We start from the raw sequence: 24,559 nt of genomic DNA on the forward strand, positions 1-24,559 counted from the left end.
CTCTCTTGAAGCTTCGGCTAGTTGGAGTATCAAGCCGTCTCTCTCGTTTTCTGCGTCGTAGAGTGATGCTTTATGACTTTCAGATTCAGTCATAGCATTCTCTAACTTCTTCTGCAACTCTGCTTCCTTTTGTTTTGCTGTCTCAAGTGCTACTTCCTTTGCTCTGGATCTTTCTTTAATCTTGCTGAGCAGTTCATGCACCATGTGCATGTCTTTTTCATCTTCATCTGTCAACTTGACAGCTCTTTCTGCCACCACCTCCAATGGCTTCGGCTCGTCCATTTTCTCTTTACTCTCCATTGTACCCTTTGTCTTTTCCTTCGTCTCTTTCCGATCATCTTGTTTCCGTAGGGATATCCCATAAACTGCCTCCAGGGCCTCTTCTTCACTGTATCCGATCGCTACCAGATCCTCATAATCATCTTTCTTTTGCTGAACTGGATCTATCTCCTTTTCCTTGGTCCCGGCCTCCGGCTTTTCCATAATTTTTGTTTCTATTTCTATTGTGGTTTCCTCCACAATAATTTCCATCTTCTTCGGGCTTGGTACAACAGTAAAAGAGGGCTGATTGTCCTCAGTCATCTTGGCTTTCCCTTTGTTTGCTTGCCCGTCTTTCTCTTGAGGTTCAGTAGACTCATCTACTTTCTTCTTCCCCTTGTCGTCCTTTTGCAGCTCAGCTTTTAAAAGCTGTACTTCCTCTTCAGTATAAGGCTCGACAGGTTGCTGCTCCAATATGGCCTCCGACTCCTCATAAGCTCTAATATATTGATCATATTGATCAACATGTGGCCTGGCTGAGCTGGTTCCGACTTTACTGGGGTCTGGCACCCACATTTCTTCGAAGTCCCCCTTTAGAGCTCTTTCCGCTCTAAACTGCTCCACCAGCCTTTCCATTCTTGCGGCTTTTTGACTTTTGGTTTGCTTGGGATCGGCCTTCTTCTTCACTTTCTTCTTGAGCGGCTCGTCCACGGCCTCCTCAGGTTCTGAAACTATTTCTAGTTTTCGGCGTGCTCTTGTGGACGCCCTCTTGGATACTTCTTGCTGTTCTTCCTCCTCATCGGCTTCTCTAAGCCACTCATTCTGGGAGGGAATCTGTGGCCCTTGATCCCTAGCTCCAATAGCTTCATAAGCTATTCTTGTTAGGATTTCTCCTCCTCCTATGTACTTTGGCTTCTGGTTGTGCATGGCGATTACTTGCTCGTGGATGTATTGAGCATAGTTCACCTCTTTTGGCATGTTGCTCTTCAGTGCCCATGTGATGGTTGTCGCAATGGCATGGGGTGGTGTAGTATACTTCTGCGGTCTTTTACTGCACACATGGAAAAACTGGTTGTATAACCGGCAAAGGGTTGCCGCTCGTTGATCTGCCATATCTCCGTAGGTTGTATTTTGTTTCTTTGATCCATAGACCTCTATGGCCTCCTTCTTTCTCTGACAGAACTCCCTTTGTTGTGCAGCTTCAATGCATCTGCAATGAGCTGTGGAGTGATCTGTACTTCAACTGTTTCTCCATCCATGGCTGTCAACGTGGCTTTCCCATCCTTCTGAATGGATGTTTCCAACTCATACACTCTTCTTGTGTCTACACCTGATGGTCTCGAGGTGAAGAACCTGTGTAAGTCAGCCTTTTCCAGGTATCTGCTGATGTTCTCTGATTTGCTATAGTCCACTAATTCTCGTGGGATCATAGGTACATCGACCGATTGCCCTTGAGGATCTCTGAAAGTCCCCTGGTAGATCTTTATTCCCTCTTTTTCTAGTACTGCTTCCTCCACCCAAGTCTTGGTTGGCTTGAGGGTTTCTATTGGAATATCAAAAGGTTCTGCCTCTGCAAGAGCATCCTTGATGGTTGGTCTTTTTCTCTTAGTTGCCGATGACTTAGCGGAATCCATGGATCCTGTAACTCCAATTTCAGAAGTTAGCGTCTTTTTAGTACTGAAAGCCGAAATGAAGCTTTTAACTATTCAAATGACTTGAAAATTGAAACATGAGCTATTCAGGGTCTAAGGATGCAATGTAGGTGAAAAAATATGCAAACTGGGCTCAAAAACATGCTTGAACATCATACGCGTATGATGTCTTTTGTGTCAGAATGACTTCATATTGGTTGTGCTTGTAGCTGATAGTGTATACATGAGTATCATATGCTTGGATTTGAGTTTGGATCCCATTTGGTCAAGTTTTGGCCAGTTTAGTCCAGTTCAGGCTCTTGGCAAAATTTTGAAAGGGAAATGGATTTTATGATCCAAATTGGGTAAAACTTGGTGGATCACCTTCAAATGGCATGTAGAACACTTCTGTTTGGTAGTTGAAGCCCTTAGATGCCAAAATCACATAGTGAGACATCATACGCGTATGATGTCTTTTGGTGCATTTTTGGACCAATTTTCTCTATAAGCTTGGTTTTGGCTTTAGATAGGCTTATTCAGTGGATTTATGAAGTTTGGATAGATTTTGGGCTAAAAATGGCTCTGGAGACATCATACGCGTATGATGTCTTTTTCATCAATTTTTCATGGGATTGGTTCTGTGGACTCTCCATGTGCTAGTGAAGGACTGTTTATACTCAAATCTTGGTTTGGACTTGAATATGTTGGATTTGGGACAAAAATAGGCTTTGTATGAAGGATTTTCTCTTAATTGGGCTAATGGGATGATCCACTTGACCAAATGGTTCCAAACTTCATATGTAGCATGTATTAGATATATATAATGGATGTATGATGACAAATGAGCATTTTTGGCTCTATAAGTGCAAATAGACATTATACGCGTATGATGTCTTTTGTGTCAAAATGGTGCTTTTTGGTTCCAGATAGCTTGTAGATGTGTTAATCAACAATCCTACAAAGTTTCAATGAGTTTGGAGTTATTTTGACAAAATTAGGACCAAAAATCAATTTTATGGCCTACTTTGCGTCTTTTTGGGTTTCCTTGAGTTTTCTAAGTCCAATTCTCATGATACTTGGTTCATAGGATGAGATTAACATGTGGAATGAGGCTATGCACTCAAATGTTGAAATGGATGTGAAAATCATGCTGTGAGACATCATACGCGTATGATGTCTTTTCTTGAAATGTTGGTCTTTTTGTGCAAAGAATGCTTTGTGCTAGTGCCCTAAGCCCTGCTAACTAGTTTTCAACTTAAAAAGTCATCAATTTAGCTAAAAAGCCCCCTTATAGGCATTTCAGTCTCCGAAGTCGTCTTTTTGCCTTGGATTTGAATTTCTTCAACTTTTCTTCTTGAGAGTTGCATTTCCAGCTCATTGGATATGTTGTGAAGCCACCTATTCGGTTGAACTTGACTTTGGCTCCCCGTTCTCCATCTTTCTCCATTTGGTTGCCCGAAAGAGTCTTTTTCACCATCGGTAAGTGAATCAGCTTTCTTTTGGGTTTTGCTTGCAAACATAAGTCATCCATGTATATTTTAAGCTGCTTGTGAAGTTTCATGTCATTTGGTCGTCAATTTTAGCTGTTATGCCAAAATGACGCTTTGTGTGTCCACAGCCGAATCGGTTGTTCCGACCTACTTTTGGTGGTCCAAACCTGGAGATACTCCATGGTTGCATTGCCCTCGATGTTGTTAAGCTTCTTGAGAAGTTTTGTGTCGTTCCGACAACTTTTTGCTGATTGCCTCTTGCAGGCTTTGTTGACCTAGGGTTTTTCCAGTCGTTCTTTCTTGAGCTTTGAGTGCTAGAAACTCATCTTCTATGTTAGGGTAACCCACCTCTAAGTTCTTGCAAGGTTTGGTTAGGCGGTTGTGCCCCTACCTAGCGTTCTTCTTCATTCCCCGTCTGCTCTTGTTTCTTGGTTTTGGTGAGTTTTCGGGACAAAAGTTAACGATAAGCATCAAAAGCTTATGGCAACGAGTCTACCTCTCATGTCTGGTGTCCTCTGAGCTCTCGTAGCAGTCGTAGAAGGCCGGATGCTCCTTTGTGCTCTTTGCTCTCTCCAAGAAGGTAATAGTGGAAATGAGCTTGATAGTGAAGTGAAAAATACTTAACTTCGGGCTTCCCGGATCACTTGTTACCAAATTTGACATGTGCTCCTATCTCGTCGTGAAATGCACTTTAGGATTTGAAATTTCTCAATTTGGACTCCGTTTGACCTGTTTCTGAGAAATCTGTCCACTTTGCCAAAATTCTGTCATTTCGGGCTTTCCGCAACTTTTTCAGAATTGTACCCCATTTTTACCGTGGGTTGCCCTTGTCATTAGGACCATCACCGTCTATTCTTTTCTTTTTTCCGATCTCATTTCACCTGCTTTTTTATTTTTCTTTTATTTTCTTTAAGAAAATCATAAAAAATAAAGGAAAATAGCAAATTGAAGCCAAAAAATTCCAAACATACACGATAAATAGCTGGTAACCCTGTGTATATGAATATACACTTCTTCGTGATTTTTGGACTTGGATTACCACTTTTTTCCACTTTTTAGCTCCAAAAACACTCTTATTTAGTGATATTTACACATCTAGAGACCCAAATTCATCATTTGATCTCTTCTTGTTGCAAAACAAGGTATATAAGGGCATAAATATTATCAATATCCGCAATCAAACATAAAAAATTGCAAAATCATGTAAGACACTGCCCTTGAATATAATTTTTGTTTTTCTTTGTTTTTTCCGCTTGTAGCTGCTTTGTAGCTCCTGTATACCTGCCCCCCTCCTAGTCTGAGTCCTCCCGGACGACTATGAAGTGTCTGTGGGTGAAGCATTGTAGTTGTTTTGGTCATAAGTTCCGAATGCAATTGTAGAGCGACGATACAACATTCTTTCCAATAAAGCTGCTCTTTGTTTGATTGAAGGATTGGTGGTCGGGTTTTGGGTTGGTTTTGGCACTTCGGTAGTAGAACCAGTAGATGGATTCTTCATTACCTTGTTGTCTTTTTTCACAATCCAAATCTGCTTCCGCTTTGCTTGTGCTTGCCACAAACTCTTTGCGACCCAAACCTGCTTTGTTCTGTGTGTTGATTTCCTCGCCTTGAAATACCTAGGAGTTTCCGTTGATTGTATTGAAGGGAGTTCCTGTTTACAAATCTTTGGGATCCAAATTTGCTTGCTGTAGCTTTGTGCCGTCATAAACTTCTTTGGAATCCAGATCTGTTTTACTGTCCTTGATTGTCGGGGATCACTCTGTTGTCTGGTATTGAAGACTCTGTTTTCCACCTTTTTGTTCTCTGGCACAGCCTTTTTTGGTCTCCATACCAACTTTGACTCCTTTTTTTCCAAGGTTGAGCTGTTATATTATTGCTTGTCTTCCTTATCCACTGTTGAGAATTCCTCGTCGAAGAGTAATCCGGTTGTATAGAAACTTTTGGTTGCCATTGCTTCTTCTTTTTCTCTGTTTGTTGTTTGCCCTTGTCCGTGGATTCTTCCTTTGGAGTTGGCTCTGCTCCTTTGGTGAACTTAACTGATTGACTTTCACCTTCGTGTTTGATAAGCACTGATTTAGAACTCCAGTCAATCATTGCATTGTATTGCTTCTGCCATGGTTGTCCTAGCAATAATGGATGTTGTGTAGCTTGGTCTTCAACCACGTAAAACATATGAGGATACACATATTGGTTAATCTGTATATGTAAAACTGTGCATCCGACAGTTTTGATTGAATTCTCAGAGTAACTCTTTAACTCTTGCTTGGCAGTTTGTAGTTTAGTGTCGTTTGTCAATTGTCTATACAAACTGAGTGAAAGTAGGTTAGCTTGAGCTCCTGAATCCAATAGTGCTCTGGCTTTGATTTGGTTGGTTCCTACTTTGCATTCAATGATGGGTTCTTCTTTGTCATTATCCATTTCTGTTATAGTGACTGCGTTTATTCGTATTGCTCCTTCATTGCGCTGTTTCTGACGCAGTAGTCTTCTTTTCTCCATTCTTTCCTTCGCCTCGGCTTGCGCTTCCTCTACAATCTTTTTCTTTTTCTGGACACGCAGCTTTTCTTGATGTATTTTGAGAAGCATGTCTTGTGTTAGCAGCAACAGATACTTTTTCACTCTGCATCCACTAATCCAATTGGGCATTTCTTCTCCGTCTAATGTAGCAAGCTTGACGGCTCCACTTGGTGATAGATCTTTAATCACCAGAGGTCCCATCCCTCGCTTTTTAAGCTTCTTAGCATGCTGTTTCAGAGTGTAAACTAGGACATAGTCCCCAACTTTAAACTCTTTAGTCCGCACATGCTTATCAAAAAATTCCTTTTGTCGCCTTTTTTGAGCGTAGATGGAAGCTACTGCTTTTAGGCGAAGCTCATCTAGCTTTTCCAGGTCATCTATTCTATCAGAGAGCTCGTGTCCTGTCCATTCTAGATCCTTAGCCACCCTTAAGGTTGAAATCAAGAATTCTATTGGCAAGATAGCATTTAGCCCAAAAACCATGTTATATGGGGTCGTTCCTATTGATGTTTTATATGCTACCCTATATGCCCATAATGTTGAATGCAACTTCTGGTCCCAGTCAGTTCTCGACTTAGATACAATCTTCGTAAGGACCGTGCATATGGTTTTGTTTGTTGCTTCAGCTTGTCCGTTTGCTTGTGGATGATACGGGGCTGATTTCCTATGAATTACCATGAATTCATCTAGAAGGATCTCTATCACTTCATTTATGAAATGTGTGCCTCGATCACTCACAATTTCTATAGGCAATCCATATCGTACAAAGACGTATTCATATAGAAATTGTGCCGTGGTCCTGGCATCTGCTTTTTGAGTTGCCTTTGCTTCGACCCACTTTGTTAGATAGTCTGTAGCCACAACGATGTATTGTGTATGAGTCTTATATGCAGGAGGCGAAATGGGTCCAACATAATCAATCCCCCATTTTGCAAAAGCTCTTGCCCCCATCATTGGTCTAAGCGGCATATCATCTCTTTTAAGTGGTACTTTGGTCCGCTGACAGTCATCACACCGTTTAACGTATTCCTCAGCGTCCATATGTAATGTTGGCCACCATATTCCTACGGCTAAGACAAGTTTTGCTGTCTTATCACCTGAGAAATGGCCTCCACCTACTCCTCCATGAGCTTGCTCCAGGATTATCACATACTCAGACTCTGATGCGCAAATCCTAAGCTGGTTGTCTTTACCTCTCTTATAGAGTTGATCTCCTATTAAAGCGTAATCTCTAGCTTCTGTCTCTACAGATTTCTGACGAGCTTTTGACGTTCCTTCTGGGAAAGTTCTATTTGTGAGATATTCAACAATATACTGACTCCATTCTGGAGCGATCATTATCTGATATAATGTCGAATACTCGGCTGGCGGTTTTGATGAACATACAATACATACAGTGACATATTCATGTACGCTTTCTTTCATTCCTGGCCAATAGACTCCCAATTGTAACAAATTCCTATATGTGTTCCTTCTTGAACAATGAAATGCACATTCCTGAACATGTGCTTCGCGCAGATATATACTATATTCCTCAGGATTGATGCATAGTCGTAAAACATGATCATTTCCCAATTGATACAACCTTCCTGCAATCAATTGAAGATTCTTGGATTGCTGAATAGCAATATGTTTCAGGTTGTATTCTCTTCTATCGAACTCTCCTCCATAGGTTAATAGGTCAACGACATTTTGAGACCACTTAGGTATCATTTCTATGTTGAACAAGTACGCGTCTGGCATGTCGTCATCTACTCCTATAGGGTCTTCTCCATTCGTTAATCGCGAAAGATGGTCAGCTCTAAGATGTGTTTTTCCTTTCTTCACTACTACCGTGAAGTCGAATTCCAGTAAGATAATGAACCATCTCACTATTCTCCCGGTATTGCATGGTTTATTCACTAGGTAGAGCAAGGCTTGGTGATCCGTGAAAAACACAAACTTGTTGGCTAGAAGATAATGCCGAAATTTCTTCACAGCATATATCATTCCTAATCCCTCTCGCTCTGTTGTGGTGTAATTCTTCTCTGCATGGTTGAGCTGTCGACTGGCGTAACAGATAGGAAAATCCATGTTTCCTTCTTCTGGCTGAGCCAGAATGCATCCTATTGCATATGCAGAAGCATCTATGTGCACATGGAATATCTTCTCCCAATCTGGTGATTTCAAGACTGGAGCGGTAATGAGTGCCTCTTTCAATTTCTTGAATGATTCCTCACACTCCTCTGTCCATTCAAAGTTCACTATTAGCCTGTAAAGTGGTTGGCCTATTATAGCGTACATGTAAATGAATCGTCTATAATATCCGCAATGTCCCATAAAGCTCTGTACTTGTTTCGCATTGGTTGGTCTAGGCATATCCACTATAACTTTTATCTTCTCTAAATCCGTGGATATTCCGTTTTGTGAGACAATATGTCCCAGAATTCTGCCCTGTCGGACCATAAACACACATTTCTCAGGATTGAGACAAATGCGATATGTCCTACATTTCTCAAATACTTTTCTTAGGTGTTCTAGATGCTCATCTCTCAGTAGAGAATGTACACATAAGTCATCCATGTAGATTTCTAGAAACAGCCTTAAGTATTCTTTGAAAGCATGCGTCATCAGCCTCTGGAAGGTTGCGGGAGCATTGGTTAGACCAAAAGGCATAACCCGATAAGCATAAATTCCCCACTCCGTTGCAAAAGCTGTTTTATGTTTATCTTCCAGTGCTATGGCTAGCTGGTTATATCCTGAAAAACCATCAAGAAAGGAGTATGCTGTTTTCCCTGATACACGCTCTAGAACATGATCAGTTATCGGCAGGGGATAATTGTCCCTGATTGTTGCAGCATTCACTTTCTTTAAGTTGACACACACTCGGAAATTTCCGTTCTTCTTAGGTACTACCACAATCGGAGATACCCAATCAGTGTGTTCAATCTCGTATATGAATTCAGCTTCCATTAGCTTATCTATCTCTTCTTTGATTCGCTTAGCAAAAGTATCATTATATGTGTATGGTCTCTGTCTGCTAGGCTTTGCCTCTTGTTTCAGTGAGATTGAGTGTTGGCATATCGATGGGTCAACTCCCTTTAAGTCCTTATAAGACTTTGCAAACACATCCCTATACTCTCTGAGAAGACTCAAAAGTCTCTCTTCCTCGCTTGGGGACAAATCTGTGGCTATGTACACCGGTCTAGGCGTCTCACCTGGAGCTGCTAAATCAACTTTTTTTGCATCCTCAGGTCCGTCATAAGATTCGTTCTCCTTCCTCTCTCGAATAGGTGGGGTTAATATCACCTTCCTATCCTCTATTGTGAATTTCCTATAGTGAGAGGGAACATCCATGTTTTCCTTGATTTTGGCGTTTTCGTCCTCTCCACTCTCAATTTCAGTCGTCCAAACTTCCTTCAGAGTTTTCTTGAGCTCTCTGTACTTGTTTCTACGTTCTAACTTGGACTCCGTGTATTCTCTGTTGCGCTTGTTCTTTTCTGATTTTTCTGTTTCAGTTTTCGTTCCATTATTTTGAACTTGATTTCTTGAGCCTCTTTTGTCTTTTCGTAAGCTCTTTTGATTACTGCCTCTCATTCTTCCAGAAATCTTATCCTTAACACAATCTTCAGCCTTTACTAGCATTAGGAATTGATTTTTTCCTCTTATTCTGGGCATCGGATTGGTTCTAACCCCTTTTGTTTTTTTCTTTGCTCTATAGTGTTTCTGGCGTTGTTTTGTTTGGTTCGGAAAATCATAAAATCGGACATCCGTTATAGTTTCTTCGTTTCCGCTTGAATTGTCCGTTGACTCGTTGTCTGCTTCATTTCCCCACTCTGGATGATTGGGAATGTCGTGAAACACCTCTTCTTCATCCTTCTTTTCCAGTGTATCGTTCTTTTCAGTTTCTTTTTCGAGCACAGTTCTCAACATGAAATACGGAACCACGTCGTACCCGTCCTTGTCGCAAAATTTCGTTGTGGGACCATCCGGAATTGCACAAACATCCAGGGTTGCTAGAATGTGTGTCCATTCTAATGGTTCAAACGTGTCCTCTGGAAAGGGTTCTCTTACATAAGTTTCGTCTTCGATAGCCCTTTCTAAAACACATTCTTCTCGTTTCAGACTTCCACATTTCGAAGCTCCACACATCCATAACTCCTTGGGTTTACCTAACCAAGCTGGAAATTCGGATCCCGCCAAAGTAGCTGAATCAAACTCCTCTACCGGTGTTCGGTTCACATCTTTGTAGCTATGGTCTTTCAGGTTCACACGTGTAGTGGTTTCCATACTTCTCAGGTATATGTGATCGTAGCCCCAATCCTGGACCATTTTCAACTGTCTCATGAATGGTCTTCCCAGTATGATATCATAGTTATTCTCCTTGCCAAAATCGACAATAGCGAAAGTATGTTCGTATTCAATGCCGCAAGAAGTCACTACAACTTTCTCTAATAACCCCATAGGTTTCTCCATGTGTCCATCTGCTAATTGGAGTTTCAACCTAGTCTTCCTTATTGCTGGTTTCCCCCATTTTTTCCAGATTTCTTTTGTAGCTATGGCTACCCCAGCTCCGCTGTCTAGTATTGCCATTGTGTTCACTCCTTGGAAGTCAACTGGTAAGGTTGTATTCCCCTCTTCACCTTCGCAATACTCTCCGACCTTGTTTAAGGGTACAGGCTTAGCGTTCTTTTGTGGCTTGCTCAGCTCCTCAATGCTCTCTTGCAATCTCAACGTTGGATATTTTATCCCGAATTTCTCCAAGCATTTTCCTACAGTGGTCCACATATGTGGTCTTAGCCTCAAAAGCTCAGCTAGAGTGATAGTGCATGTCACTGGTGTTGACAAAATCTCTATCAATCCTTGCGAGTCCATGACTTTTTCTGATGAGATTTTTCTTGAGGGAAGTGCTCTAATCTCGGATTTTGCTTCATACTCTCCTAAGTATGAAGGTAAGGTATTCAGTGAATGAGGTTTGCTCTCCATTGTTCTAACAGAGCCCCCATCTCCCCAGTAAGATTGCAGATCCAAGTCTACTTGAGATCCTGCCTCAAATTCCACAATGGGAGGATTTCTGATGTCCCTTCCCCCATTTGTCTGATTAGCTTGGCAACTTAGCTCGTTTGCAAAGTTTGCCTCTCTCACTTGTTTCCAAAATTCATTGTAATCCTCATCTCTTCCGTAAGACCTCTGTATGACTGGATGAAAACTCTCGACCTCCTGATCGGTTGTGTTCAACACTATGCGGTCATCCTTTTGTGTATTTTCAGGCTTTTGTGCACTGGGAGTCTTTTCGGCTACCCGTGAAACGATAGTCTCTTGCTGAATTGGGTTTTCCTTTCCACAATTCATTGTTTCTTTTGGTGGTTCTAATAAGGCTTGTGCAGTCTCGATCATTCTCTGGCACATTTCAAGTCTCTGCTTTTCCAATTCCGCGTCTGGGTATGTCAGCCACCTCTGTTCTTGTGTTTGGTTGTTTCTTAACCTAGCTTCGTAAGCTCTCATCAGTGCGTCCAATGGTTCGTGTACCTTGTCGACTAGCACTGATCCCCCGGAGCTTAAGCTCGTTGTTTCTTTGATACTCTTTTGTTTCGTTCTTTCCGGGCTCATCTCTCGTTTCCCGTTTTGACTCTCAAGTTTTTCTAACCTAGCTTTAGTTTGCTTTAGTTCCTCAGCTAGAATATCGTCTTCACGTTCTTTTCTCAACTTCATGCGTGCTTTTCTAGCTTTCCATGTGTTTTTCTGACTCCACGGTCCTTGACTAACCACTTCAGTCGCTAACTTTCCATTCTCAGGTTCTCTAGTGGTTTTCTTAGCTTGAGCTCTAGTAACAACTTGCGTTGGTATCAGAGTTTCATTTTTAGACCCACTGCTGGTAGGAATAGTTTCTAGCATATTCAATGTCGTCTTTTGCACTTTGCTTGGATTCTTTGAACAATCCTCAATGAAGTGAGTAACCCCACACTCAGTGCAATAAGCGTTAATTCTAATGATTTCCGTATGTGGGCAAACATTCATCAGATGGTCACCTCCACACTTGTAATAGGGTCCTAGTGCTGGTCTTGGTCCCGCTTGATTCGTCCTTTGTGGGTAGGATGGTCTTTGTCCTGTTAACCCTCCATGAGCTATGAACATCAAGGTTCTTGCGTCCATATTGTATCTCTCTTCATCAGAAGCACTGGTAACTGTGGGTATTCCAACATTCCCCATCATGCCCCATGGTTCTGGTTGTTTGGGTTCTTCTGGTGGGTAATAAACTGTCGGAGACATGTGTGCACCCGATTCTTCGTAATAGTGTTGAACAGGCACTAAGGCTTGTTCTTCCTGATTCTCTAAGGTTGGTGCATATCTAATGCCCACTGGTCTTGCTCCTGGTAAAGGTGGTTGTTGTCCCAATACCGGTTGCGGTCTTTCTATCCCCATAGGTCCAGGTACATTTCCCGTTGGGTATCGAGGTACTGGATGTATCTGAGGTGGTGCTAATTGAGCAGGAGGCGCATACTGGCGCTCCCTTACATACCCTTTGTTGTAATAACCCTCCTCTGTTGGATGATTTGTCCATTTTTGTTCAATAGCACACCATTTCAGTGTTTTTGGCAATGGTTTTTGGTATGGTGCCATCCTTTTTAGAGCATCTTCTATCATTTGCTCTACATTTGGCATGGTTGTTGTTTGAACATTCTTTTTAGTGGTAGTCTCGCTCGCTATGGAGGAGGAGCTACTGGATGCAAAATCTGTATCCGCTGACACCTCTCCATAAACCGTACAGTTATCCACTAAGTACAATGCCTCTCTCGTTACTTGCTCGAAACTTGCACAAGCTTTCAAGTGCAAATCCTTCTTGAGAGTGTCGTTCCTCAGTCCCTCAATAAAGAGAACAGATAGTCTGTCATCTTGTGGTCGTTCACGTACTGGACATCTCTCAATGTATTGTTTGAAGCGAAGTGAAGCTTCCTTCACTTTTTCGTGTTCTCTCTGTTTAAAAGCATATATTTGTGAGACCGTATTGTGCTTAATCCCTCGTTTTGAGAATTCCTCAGCAAACTCTCTTAGCAAATGGTCGATGTCATGGAATCCCCCAATGTTCATTGGTTGAAACCATGTCAATGTAGTACCTTCTAGAGTAAGACCAAATCCCTCGTATTGTGTATGGAAATCTGTTATCTGCTCAGCTCTTAAGACTTGCTTAAAGAGTGACACATGTGCATACGGATCTCCTGAACCACCATACTTCTTTGGCATACACTTGGCTACTTGAGATGGTCTCATACGTCTATGATCTGCTACCAATCTCATTGCTCCTGTGTCTCGGCTAAAGCTTTCTCTAGCATCATGGACTTCATGGGTTACCCTTGTCGGTTCCTCTGCCCTGAATCTACTACTGGGAGGTAAATGTGATGGTTCCGCTTCAAACCTTGGACCTGGAGTGGTATAGGTGGGGATTGGAACTGCACTACCTCGATTCGTCTCCATTGACTCTCTGGAATGTAATGATCCCATTGGTCCGAGCTTCGAGTCCCAAGGTTGACTGAAAGAGTCAGCAACCTGAGTTCTTTGTCCTCCTGTTGTCATTGAGTTTTGCACTCCATTTGTTGGTGCTGGTCTATGTGAGCTAGAAGTAACATAATACTGATGTAGTGGTCCCCCAAAGTATGTATATCCTTCTAATTCTTTCTTGCCCATTGTTGAGTATTGCCTGCCATACTTATCGTAAGCGGCAATTTTCACTTCCGATCCCTCTGTGTAGGTAAAGACATAAAGTCTTTTTTGGTCTGTCAACTCTCCGGTGTAGGGTTCTTCACATCTATAATAGAGATCTTGCTCCCCATTATTATATTTGTATAGCCCCACATAGATGTTATCAGTGTTGATCCTTGTAGTTTCATTCTCTCTTCTTAACCTCGCATTAGGGAAGTTCATTATTGGTGCTTTCTCCTCGAGTTCTTCATCTATTTTGGCTTTGGTGCCCATCAATCCCCACTTGTCCACAATGTTAGGATTTAGGACTACCAAGTACATGGTACCCTCGTCATCTAGATATCTATCTCCGCTATAGCTCACAGGCACTAAGTCCTTGAACTCACTAGGTCTATCTTCTATCTTTACACAATAGCGGTCCATTCCATCTTTGTAGATCTTGGCACCTTGCTCATTGTCGTACTGGTATTTTATGAACAATAGCTTCATGGTGGCGGAAGGGTTTGATGATCCTGCTGCCATATTTTCTATGTTGTTCCTGTTCGAGTGTTCCAAGTTTTTGGTGAAAATCTCGTAAGATCTCTCCGAAGAAGTATCAGAGACACTTCCTTCAAAGATCGGCTCTAATGGTTGCACCCAACTTTGGTTTACACTTCCCTCGGTTGATATGACACTTGCTGGTTCCCCTTGTTTTGGTTGATTATTCCGGAGATTCCTGCCCGATCTCAAATTCATCAATTCCCCTGAAGGACTTTAACTTTTCCGTCTCGGCAATTTGTTTTCCCAGGTTTTTGTGGTCAGAATTGATCCAAACTGACTGATACTTGGTCAATTGTTTAATCTTGTCAGTTGGACAACTTCTGTTTCATCAAGTGAGAATTTTGTTACTGTTATGCTGAAAAAGACATTATACGCGTATGATGTCTTTTTTCACAGATTTTGACTATTTTGGTTATGCTCACTCTCAGTGGCCCCTTTATGCTCTGTTCACTCACAAAATTCAGTTTGAACTCTGTTTGAGCAAGTTATGGCTAGTTCAGGCTTTTCTTGGCAATTTCCCGCTTTTGACTTGTTTTTTGGGTCAATTGTGATCCAAATGGTATGAAACATGAAAAATAATCTCTAGACAGCTATTACAATGGATCTGTGTTAGCAAAGTATCAAAATATGTCCAAAATTAGGTCAAAGACATCATACGCGTATGATGTCTTTTTCATCAAATTGGGTCCAAATTTGATATTTATGCTTCCAACAGTGATTGTAACAATCTTGTCAGGTCAGATTTCAAAAATAAGCAGTGGAAGTGCCAAAAGACATTATACGCGTATGATGTCTTTTGTCCCAGATTTTGACTATTTTTGGTTTTAAGCCTTCTCCAATGTTTATAATTGAGTTTCAAGTGTTTTTGTCAGGTTTGAATGTAAAAACAAGATTTGAATCCAAAATTTCCTATTCTTTGCGTTTCTTGGACTCCGACTTGTCTTTTTTGGGTTTCTTTGAGTGTTAATGTTCTTGTTTTAAGTTGATCTTAGGGTAAAACCCCCCTTCTAAACACTCTGGCAATGTCAAATTTTCAATTTTAGTCTCTGTTTAGGTCCTAAGACATCATACGCGTATGATGTCTAAAGTTGCAGATTTCCAGTTTTTCAGCACAGAACTCTTCCAATAGCTCTTTTAAGTGCTCAGCAACAATCAGTTACACAGAAAATTTTTCTGAACTTTGTTTATTGCATATTTCACTACCAAAGCGACTTTTTCAGTGATCTAACATGCAATCAAACACATCAAGCAAATAGAACACCAATTGATAGCTCTAGATCAGGATCAAATCAGGCCCTACCTAAGCTACTTCTAATCATAAAATGGATTTTTTTGCAATTGAAAATATAAAGAGATTTACTACCTCACAAGGAGTAGCAAATGCTTTTTATGTCAACAACCACTTAAACACCATAAAAAACAATCTAATCTAAGCTAAACTAAAAATACTGTCAACACGGAAGACCCAGGAATACCCCACTTCCTAGTATCTCTCCAGACCTTCGGAGTCCACCACTCCTAGATCTTTTCTAACTAAAGTATACAAAGTAGTTTATACGACTCACCTCGTAGGATTAGTCTAAGGTCACCTACTTAGGGCTCTCGTCCCCGGCAGCGGCGCCAAATGTTAAGGCGGTTACGCCGCTAGCGGAAGCTAAATAGCGAGAACTCAACCAACAACAGAATTTGTCAGACGAGGACGGAGCTTGACCCGCAGGCGCATGGAAACAACTAGGTGGGTGTCAAATCACCTACTCGACCTTCTAATGACAATCACTACTAAGGAAATCAAATCTAAGTTCTAAAATACGCAAGTGACTGAAATCCGTACTACGAACGAATGCTATACGAAACAGGATCTAGAATCATCGAATCGATCTCAAACTCAAGGGGAAGTCTATACACTAGGTAAGAACAACACCCTAAAGACTTGAACTGCAAAATCAACCTATAACCACTCCGTGCGGTAAACGCGTATGAAGACAGGCTGAAAAATACAGGTGACCGAAACTTGACCCCGATGGTACTAATGTGTAGCTCTACTCGTTGTGGTTCTATAGATATGCTGCACGCTCTATTCCGACACACGAGTTGGAAGAAAACTCACACCGAAGCTCGTAGGAACTTACCACACATAGAAGCCGATAGCGCGCACTCTTGGTATCTGTGCGTAGCTCTCACCGTTGCTAACACAATGGTGGTGTCGCTTCTCCAATGGCGGCCCCGTAGCTCGCGTAGCAAGGAGATAAGACTCTCTCTCTCTCTCTCTCTCTCTCTCTCTCTCTCTCTCTCTCAGACACAGTCACGGCGCTCAAAAACTCACTTTGATTAATAATTGAATCCTCCTTTAGGTTACAAAACTTTGGCTTATATACCTCAGCCTTGGAAGTGAGAACATCTCTAATTATTTACATCAGCAGGTGAAATTACGTCGGGATTACAAGCTGGAAACTCAATTGAGTCCCGTTACTTAATGAATGGCTCAAATCAAAATTAATGTCGGAAAGACATTTATTACAATCAATGGTTACAAAATGATGGGTGTGAGCAAAAATGCGGGTGTGATCCTCTGCTGGCTCAACACACGCCAGTGAGTAAATGCCGTAAGCGGCCAAGACCCGTAGTGGATGCCAGCTCAAGGTGTAGAGCTCGACATCTCAACACTCCCCCTCGAGCTCTGCATGTCGCAGAGTCCAAGCATAGTCTGGAAACGTCGAAGCTTCTCAGCTCTGAGGGCCTTGGTAAAGATATCCGCTATCTGCTCCTCTATGCTGACGTAGACCAAGTCGATGTCGCCCGCCAACACTCGCTCTCGAACGTAGTGGTAATGGACCTCTATGTGTTTGGTCCTAGCATGGAACACTGGGTTCCTAGCCAACTCCATGCTGCTGAGGCTGTCACAATGAATGACAATCTGCTGGTCCACTTGCACTCCCAAGTCTTCAAGTAATGTTCTTAGCCAAGCTACCTCGCACGCTGCAACTGCTGCACCTCTGTACTCGGCCTCTGTGCTCGATAAAGCAACTGTAGGCTGCTTTTTGCTGCTCCAAGTAACAACAACACTCCCAAAGGAGAACATGAAGTCACTCGTAGATCTCCTATCAACAATGCTACCTGCCCAATCTGCATCTGTATACCCATACAATGCTAATGGTGCATCTGATGCATAGAACAATGCGTAGTCAAGAGTCCCTTGCACATACCTAAGTGTGCGTCGTACTCCATCCAAATGTGGCTTCCTCAGAAGCTGCATGAACTGACTCTCCAAGCCTACTGTGTAGCTCAAGTCTGGCCTCGTGATAGTCAAGTAGATTAGACTACCCACCATCTTCCTGTACATATTGACATCCTCAACAACATCACCCTTCTCTGCACTCAGCTTTGCATTCACATCCAAGGGAATAGAAATTGGCTTACAATCAGCCATACCATACTTTGACAACATGTCCAAAGCATACTGTCTCTGTGACAGCCATACACCCTCTGGAGTCCTGATCACCTCAATGCCAAGAAAGTAGCGCAACTCGCCCAAATCTTTCATTTCAAACTCCTGTTTGAGAAGACCCTTCACATGGTCAATCTCCATAGCATTGTCACCCACAATAATAAGGTCATCTACATATATGGTAATGACCACAATCCCCACATCACTCTCATGTACATAGAGTGAATGATCAGCATGAGCTCTCCTAAAACCAATACTGACAAGATACTTGGCAATCCTGTCATACCATGCTCTAGAGCCCTGCTTCAAACCATACAAAGCTTTGAGAAGTCTGCATACATAATCTGCGTAACCTGGATCGACATAACCAGGTGGCTGATCCATATACACTTCCTCTTGCAACTCACCATTCAAGAAGGCATTCTTTACATCCATTTGATGCATAATCCATCCTCTAGATGCAGCCACTACTATGACAGCTCTCACAGTCATCATCTTTGCCACTGGAGCAAAGGTCTCCTCGTAGTCTATGCCATACGTCTGTGCATAACCCTTTGCGACCAGCCTTGCCTTGTGACGCTCAATGTTACCATCAGCCTTATGCTTGGTTTTATACACCCATTTACAGCCAATATCTTTCTTGCCACTTGGCAATGGCACCAACTCCCATGTGTCGTTTGCTTCCAATGTAGCCATCTCTTCATTCATTGCATCATCCCAGTGCACATTTCCAACTGCATCCTCAAAACATGTGGGCTCCACATCCTGTATCACCTTATCCATGTAGGCTTGGTGATGCGCTAGATACCCATCATAAGTCAATTTCTGAACTGGATTTCTGACTCTATTAGATCTGCGCGGTCCTGGGTCACTCCTTTGCCCTCTAGCATCTTCTTGTACTTTCCTTACACCAGGTGTCCTGACAGCCGGAATTCCAAATTCCTCATCAAGACTTTGTTCAGAACCATCTGAATCCATGTCTACATGTGAAAAAACTGATGATACATCAGCCATAAAGGGAGGTTCATCAACCTTTTCCTTTCCTTTTCGTGATACATTTCCTGTACCTATTGGTGGAGTAACCTGCGTACGTAGTCTACCATTCCATGGTTTCTCAACAGAGCCACGAGAAGAGGACTCTTGTGGTCCACTCAAAACTTGTGACTGTGGCCTCACATTTTGTACAACCACATCATCTTTTACATCAGCCCTAATAGTGCCATGTGCATTACTGTACCAGTTGCTCATCTCATCAAAGACTACATCTCTGCTCGCTCGTAATTCTCGTGTAGTAGGATTGTAGCACCAGTACCCCTTTTGTTCAAGGGAATATCCCACAAGAATACATTTCTCTGCTTTAGGATCCAATTTCTTATGCAACTCATCTGGTACATGCACGTAAGCTATGCAGCCAAACACTTTCAAGTGTGCCAAATCAGGCTTTGTACCTGTAAACTTTTCCTCAGGTGTTACGTCATGTACCGCAGCTGTAGGTGTCCTGTTCATAATGTACACAGCTGTATTTACGGCTTCAGCCCAGAAATGATGAGGCATGTTCTTCTCATTCATCAATGCACGTGCAACCTCTGCAATGTGCCTGTTTTTCCTTTCTGCGACCCCATTCTGTTGTGGAGTATATCTGCATGTAAACTGTGTGCGTATACCATGCATTCGCAGAAAATCTGAAAAATCATTGGAGAAGTACTCTCCCCCTCCATCTGACCTCAATGTCTTGATTTGCATATCTGTCTCCTTCTCAATCATGACTTTGAAGTCTTGAAAGTGACCAAACACTTCACTTTTGTTACGCATGAAGTAGACCCATACTTTCCTTGTATGGTCATCAATGAAAGAGACATAATACCTGCAACCATGTATACTTCCAGTATCGGTTGGACCCCAAACATGTGTGTGCACCACCTCAAGTGGCTTTTTACATACATTGCGCTCATGTGGAAATGAGCCCTTTGACTGTTTTCCAAACAGGCATGCTGCACACACTTTATGCATACCATCCACCTTGAATTTGGGCAAACCTTTTACAATCTATTTTGATTGCATGCTGCGCAATCTCTGCTCATTGACATGGCCAATGCGTTTGTGCCAAATGTCAACATCAGCCACAACACCTGTGCCCTGTGCAAATAATGCAGCTTTTACCTCAGGCATGTCTACATTCAGCGTAAACATTCTGCCCACACATTTTCCCTCTGTGATAAGCTTATAGCCATTCTGGAAATCTTCTACATAACAGCCATTTGGATTGAAGTGAACCTGCAAACCCAGCTCAACCATTTGTCCAACAAAAACAAGATTCTTTGTAATGTTTGGGACATGAAGTACATCTGCTAAGTACTTTGATTTCCCACTCTTCGTATTTAGAGGTATGTCCCCTACATGAGCAATGGGGTGAGCTGTGTCATCTCCTGTCTGCACATAGCCTGACACATCTAGTTTGCGCATATCTCTAAACCACTCTCCACGAGACGTCATGTGATTAGAGGCACCTGAATCCACATACCAAACATCATCTTGGGTGGAATTCTCTGCAGTCATTGTATTCATTACCTGCTGCATAACAAACATGCGCTCGTTTTTGCTGTCATCTGCATCTCTGCTAGTAGATGCATAGTTGCCCTGTTCTCTCTTTCCACTTGCTTTTCCCTTTGGACAATCACGTGACATGTGACCTCTTTCACCACAAGTCCAACATTCTCTGCTATCTGGAGTATGTTGCTGCCTGCTTGATCCTGCACCACGACCTCTCTGACTCCCCCTGCCTTGAGACTGGTTTCCCCTGCCACCTGTATTGTTTTGATTTGATTGACCTTCTAGAAATTGGCCCCTGCAACCCCTTGGGCCTCGACACCACCTCTACCTCTACCTCTGTTGGAGTTAGAATAGAAGGTCTGTTCAGAATTATTTCTGCCATGAGAAGAAGATGTGTCAAGGTTCTTCTCCTCAAGAATAAGCATAGAAATCAAATCTTGGAACACGGGGATGTCGTCTCTTGTATTCATGGAAGACCTAAAATGTACATACTCATCTCCTAGACCATTCAAGCATGCACGGACAATGTCATCGTCTTCCATTGAGACTTTAATAGATCCAAGAGCCTCAATGATACTCTTGATCTTCAAGGCATAATCATTGATTGAGAGGTTGTTCCTCTTAACCTGATTTAGCTCCGACTTTAGTTGAAGCTTCCTGGCCTTGGTGTTCACCTCGAACACTCTGTCTACGTTTCTCCATGCAATGGCGGGGGTTTCAGCATCCTGTAGATAGCCCATCATGCCATCTGTGATGCTCATAGAAATCCAATACATCACTTTGCTCTGGCCTTGTTGCCAGTCCCTCAAAGCTTTCCTTTGTTCTGCTGTAGCATTTGCCTCGGGAATCTCTGGTTCCTTTTCATTGTCTCCTTCTACATAGTCCCAATAACCTTTTCCTTTTAGGAAATTTGTTATTCTGAACTTCCATGCAGGGTAGTTATTTTTCTCAAGCTTCTCAGTAACAATCTGACTGAAACCGTCAGACATCTTGAAGCACTAAGACAAAATAGCTGCAATCTGCAAAAACCTGCAAATCTGTTGAACCTGCTATCGTGGTACTTGTAACGCTTTCTACACTCAATGAGTGTCCACAATCAAGCGTACATACAACCACTGTACTTGTACAGTAAATCTCTCTATACTGCACTTTGGAGACCTGTTCAGAAACTTGGACGAAAAACCCCTAAAAAAAAATTCGCTGTGCGAGGCGCCTTCGGCATCTGGTCGTGGATTGCAAACGAAGGGATTGTGATGCTCTTGCTCTCTTAGCCTCTCTTACCTGCACTAGGCTCTGATACCATGTAAAGAATGAGGATGCAAGAGAGCTACACAAGACAAGCACAAAGCACACAGAGATGGAAAGCTTCTTCTTCTTCTTTACAGAAAAGAGAGTACAAAATGACTAAGTGCTAAAGCTGAAAAGTAGCACATATGTACATGCGGTCACTAAGTGTGAACTCGCTAGAAGCGTACTAGGCTGGTACTATAAGTGTAGTCCAACTGTAGAATCACTGGCAGAGATCCTCCGTGTCGGTCACTTAACACGCCAGTGAGTAAATGCCATAAGCGGCCAAGACCCATAGTGGATGCCAGCTCAAGGTGTAGAGCTCGACATCGCAACATGTCCTCCCTTTGCTCCTGCAGTCTTTGAACTTCTCCATGGGTTTTTTGTAACCTCATTTTGTTGGACCTGTTCTGATCAGCTAGCCATTGACTGTGCAGTCTTGTTCGGTTTAGTATTTTCTCCATTGACTACAAATCTTCATCTATAGTAGCTTCCAACTCAATTTCTTGAGAGGAGGAAGCTTTATCTTTTGTCTGATCCACCTCCTTCTGCTTGCCTTTATCACTTTGTGATATGGTTCCAGTCTTTGGGCGACCATCTGTTCTTTCTTCTTCTTCTTCTTCTTCTTCACTGGGTGGTGTATGAACTCTCTCATCACGATGTGAGCTTTCTGAATGCGAAGTAGTGTCAGCAGGTGGGGTCGATTGCCTCTCACTTGTGTCTGGCCTTGGAGATGGCAGTGGTGTTTCCTGATCTTGTGAAGTTGGCCTCAACTGATCTCTCAAAGTTTGGAGATCCTCCTCTTCTAGTAGCAATTCTGGTTTGTCCCTAGCATTTCTTTCTTGGATGTACCTCTCGAACCAGTCCAACTCAAAAGCTGGGTTGTTTCTATTCTTCGTTCTTAGTGTGTAAGTGCTACTAGAAGGTTTCCAAGTGGCGCCTACATTGCCTCGTAGAGATCTCTCTAGAGTAAATCCTTCTAACATCCTTTCCATTTTTGCTATCTTCTGCAACCTGGTGTTGTTTTCCATTTTCGCTTTTCGCTTCTTTAGTCGGGCATCTTCCTCTTTAGTTCTTCTTTCTTCGAGAGTCTTTTCTTGTGTACTTCTTGTTACTCTTTCTAGCCTGCGTCCTCCAATGGTGTTAATAGAGGCCGGTACTTTCCCTTGTGATATGTCTTCGATATTCTTTGTTAATACCAGCCAGTCGTTCTGATGAGGGGCAGGTGGCAATTGATCTGCCGCGCCTATGGCCTGGTATATTACTCTGGTTAGGACTTCTCCTCCTGCAATGTAATTTGGTCTGTCCTACCTTAGCTTTGTCATTTCTTCAAACAGATATGACGCGTGATCTATATAGAACTCATGGGTCATTCTCATAGCCCATGTCAGTGTGGTTGAGATGCTCCCGTGTGGTGTAGTGTATCTTAATGGTCTTTTGTTGTAGCTCAACAAACACTGACTGTAGACCTGTGTCCGTTCTCTTACTTCCGGGTTTGCTATGAGTTTGAAAGAAGGTAGTTTGGACTTTTGCAAGTAGACTGTGATGTTTTTCCTTCTTTCTCTCATGTTGGCTCCTTGATCGGACAATTTCAATGCCTCTTTGATGATCTCTTTGGTGATCTGGATCTCCATCACTTCATTATCCATGCCTGCCACTCTGCAAGTTCCATCTTCTTGGATAGTCTCAATTAGATGTTGTACCCTTTTGAAATCTATCCCTAGTGGTGGTAGTGATACAAAGTTCCACAAGCCAACTTTTTTGAGCCATGACCTTTGCGGTGATCTTTTCAAGTAATTTTCTGCCTCCTTAAGGATCATCGCTGTATCCACTAAATTTATTTTGTCATCCACATATGAACCTTGATAGATCTGAAAGGCTGCTGCCTATTGCACGTCTGTAGGTATCCAGGTGGCTGCTGGCTTTAGGGAATTCGGTAGAAGTGCATAGGGCACTGTACCTTCCGTTGCTAGGTTCTTGCCTTTTCTTTTTCCCGGAGAAGCATCCATAGATCCTGTATTCACAATTAACAGTTAATGCACAAACATAGTACTACTCTTCTAAATTGATTACCACTTAATCATGCATCTAGATGAGCCTTATTAGTCCCAAGATTAGTTAAGGTAAAATGTTACCAGATAGACAAGCTCTTCCATTGTGCCACTCTGGCGGCTTCAAATTAATGTTGTTGGTGAAGGAGAACAAGCACAAATGCCTTGAAATTTTGTGTGGTGTATGTTCACAGGGCATGTAAGGTCACTCTATAAGCCCAAACTGAAAATCTGTTCATTTGCAACTTTTTCTCTATCTATCGCAATAGACTAGCCTTTTTTTTACAAGGGTCCTACTTTGCAGTTGTGCCTCCACCAATTGGTTTCTCATACCTTGCACATGATCTGATCCCATTTTCACCTCAAACGAATGTCAAGTGACCCCTTTTTGGATCAACTCCCATTTTTCCAGATTCCTTCTAAGGAGATGTTGGTCTATCTCCTTCATTTTGTGTTGTTTTGGGCTCAAAATTAGTGGGTAGCTCTCTTGCATCATGTTGAAGCCAACTGTTAATTCCAGTTTTTGATAAGAGGGCCTAGTATCCCTCTGCTTAGTCTATCGCGATAGACTGGTACTTAGTGTTAATTTGTCAGTTTTTTGCCTCTGTGATCATCTGTCTGCCTTCTCCCAGTTGATGTAAGGTTTCTTGACCCCTCACATGTGAATTTTAGCTGTCTGTCCTTGAGATGTCCTGTTCTGACTCTAAGTTGTCATCACGTCTTTCTCAGCTTGCCATAGGAGTCCATCCTGTCACCAAATTTGGTGTACTGCCTTCATGTGCTTCCCCAAGTCTATTTTGTTAAAATCTTGAAAAGTCTTTCCCCCAATTATTGGTGTAGCAAGTCTATCGCGATAGACTAAGTTATTTGGCCAAAAATGATCCCTCTTGCACTTTGATTTGATAATGGTGGTCAATATTCCTTGTTAGCACCCCTCATGAAGCCAAAGTCAAAATTTCCTTGTCTAATTGTAAATTCAAGTCTATCGAGATAGACTAGTACTTGGTCATTTTTACCAGTTTTTTTTATGTTAGTTGACCACAATGGTGTTAATAGGCCCTCCTAGACACACACATCAAGTTTTAATCAATTTAGAAGAGTGTACTCCCTGTTTGC

The sequence above is a fragment of the Adiantum capillus-veneris genome, chromosome 6, assembly GCF_014529385.1.
Source record: "Adiantum capillus-veneris isolate H3 chromosome 6, ASM1452938v2, whole genome shotgun sequence".
NCBI lineage: Eukaryota > Viridiplantae > Streptophyta > Polypodiopsida > Polypodiales > Pteridaceae > Adiantum > Adiantum capillus-veneris.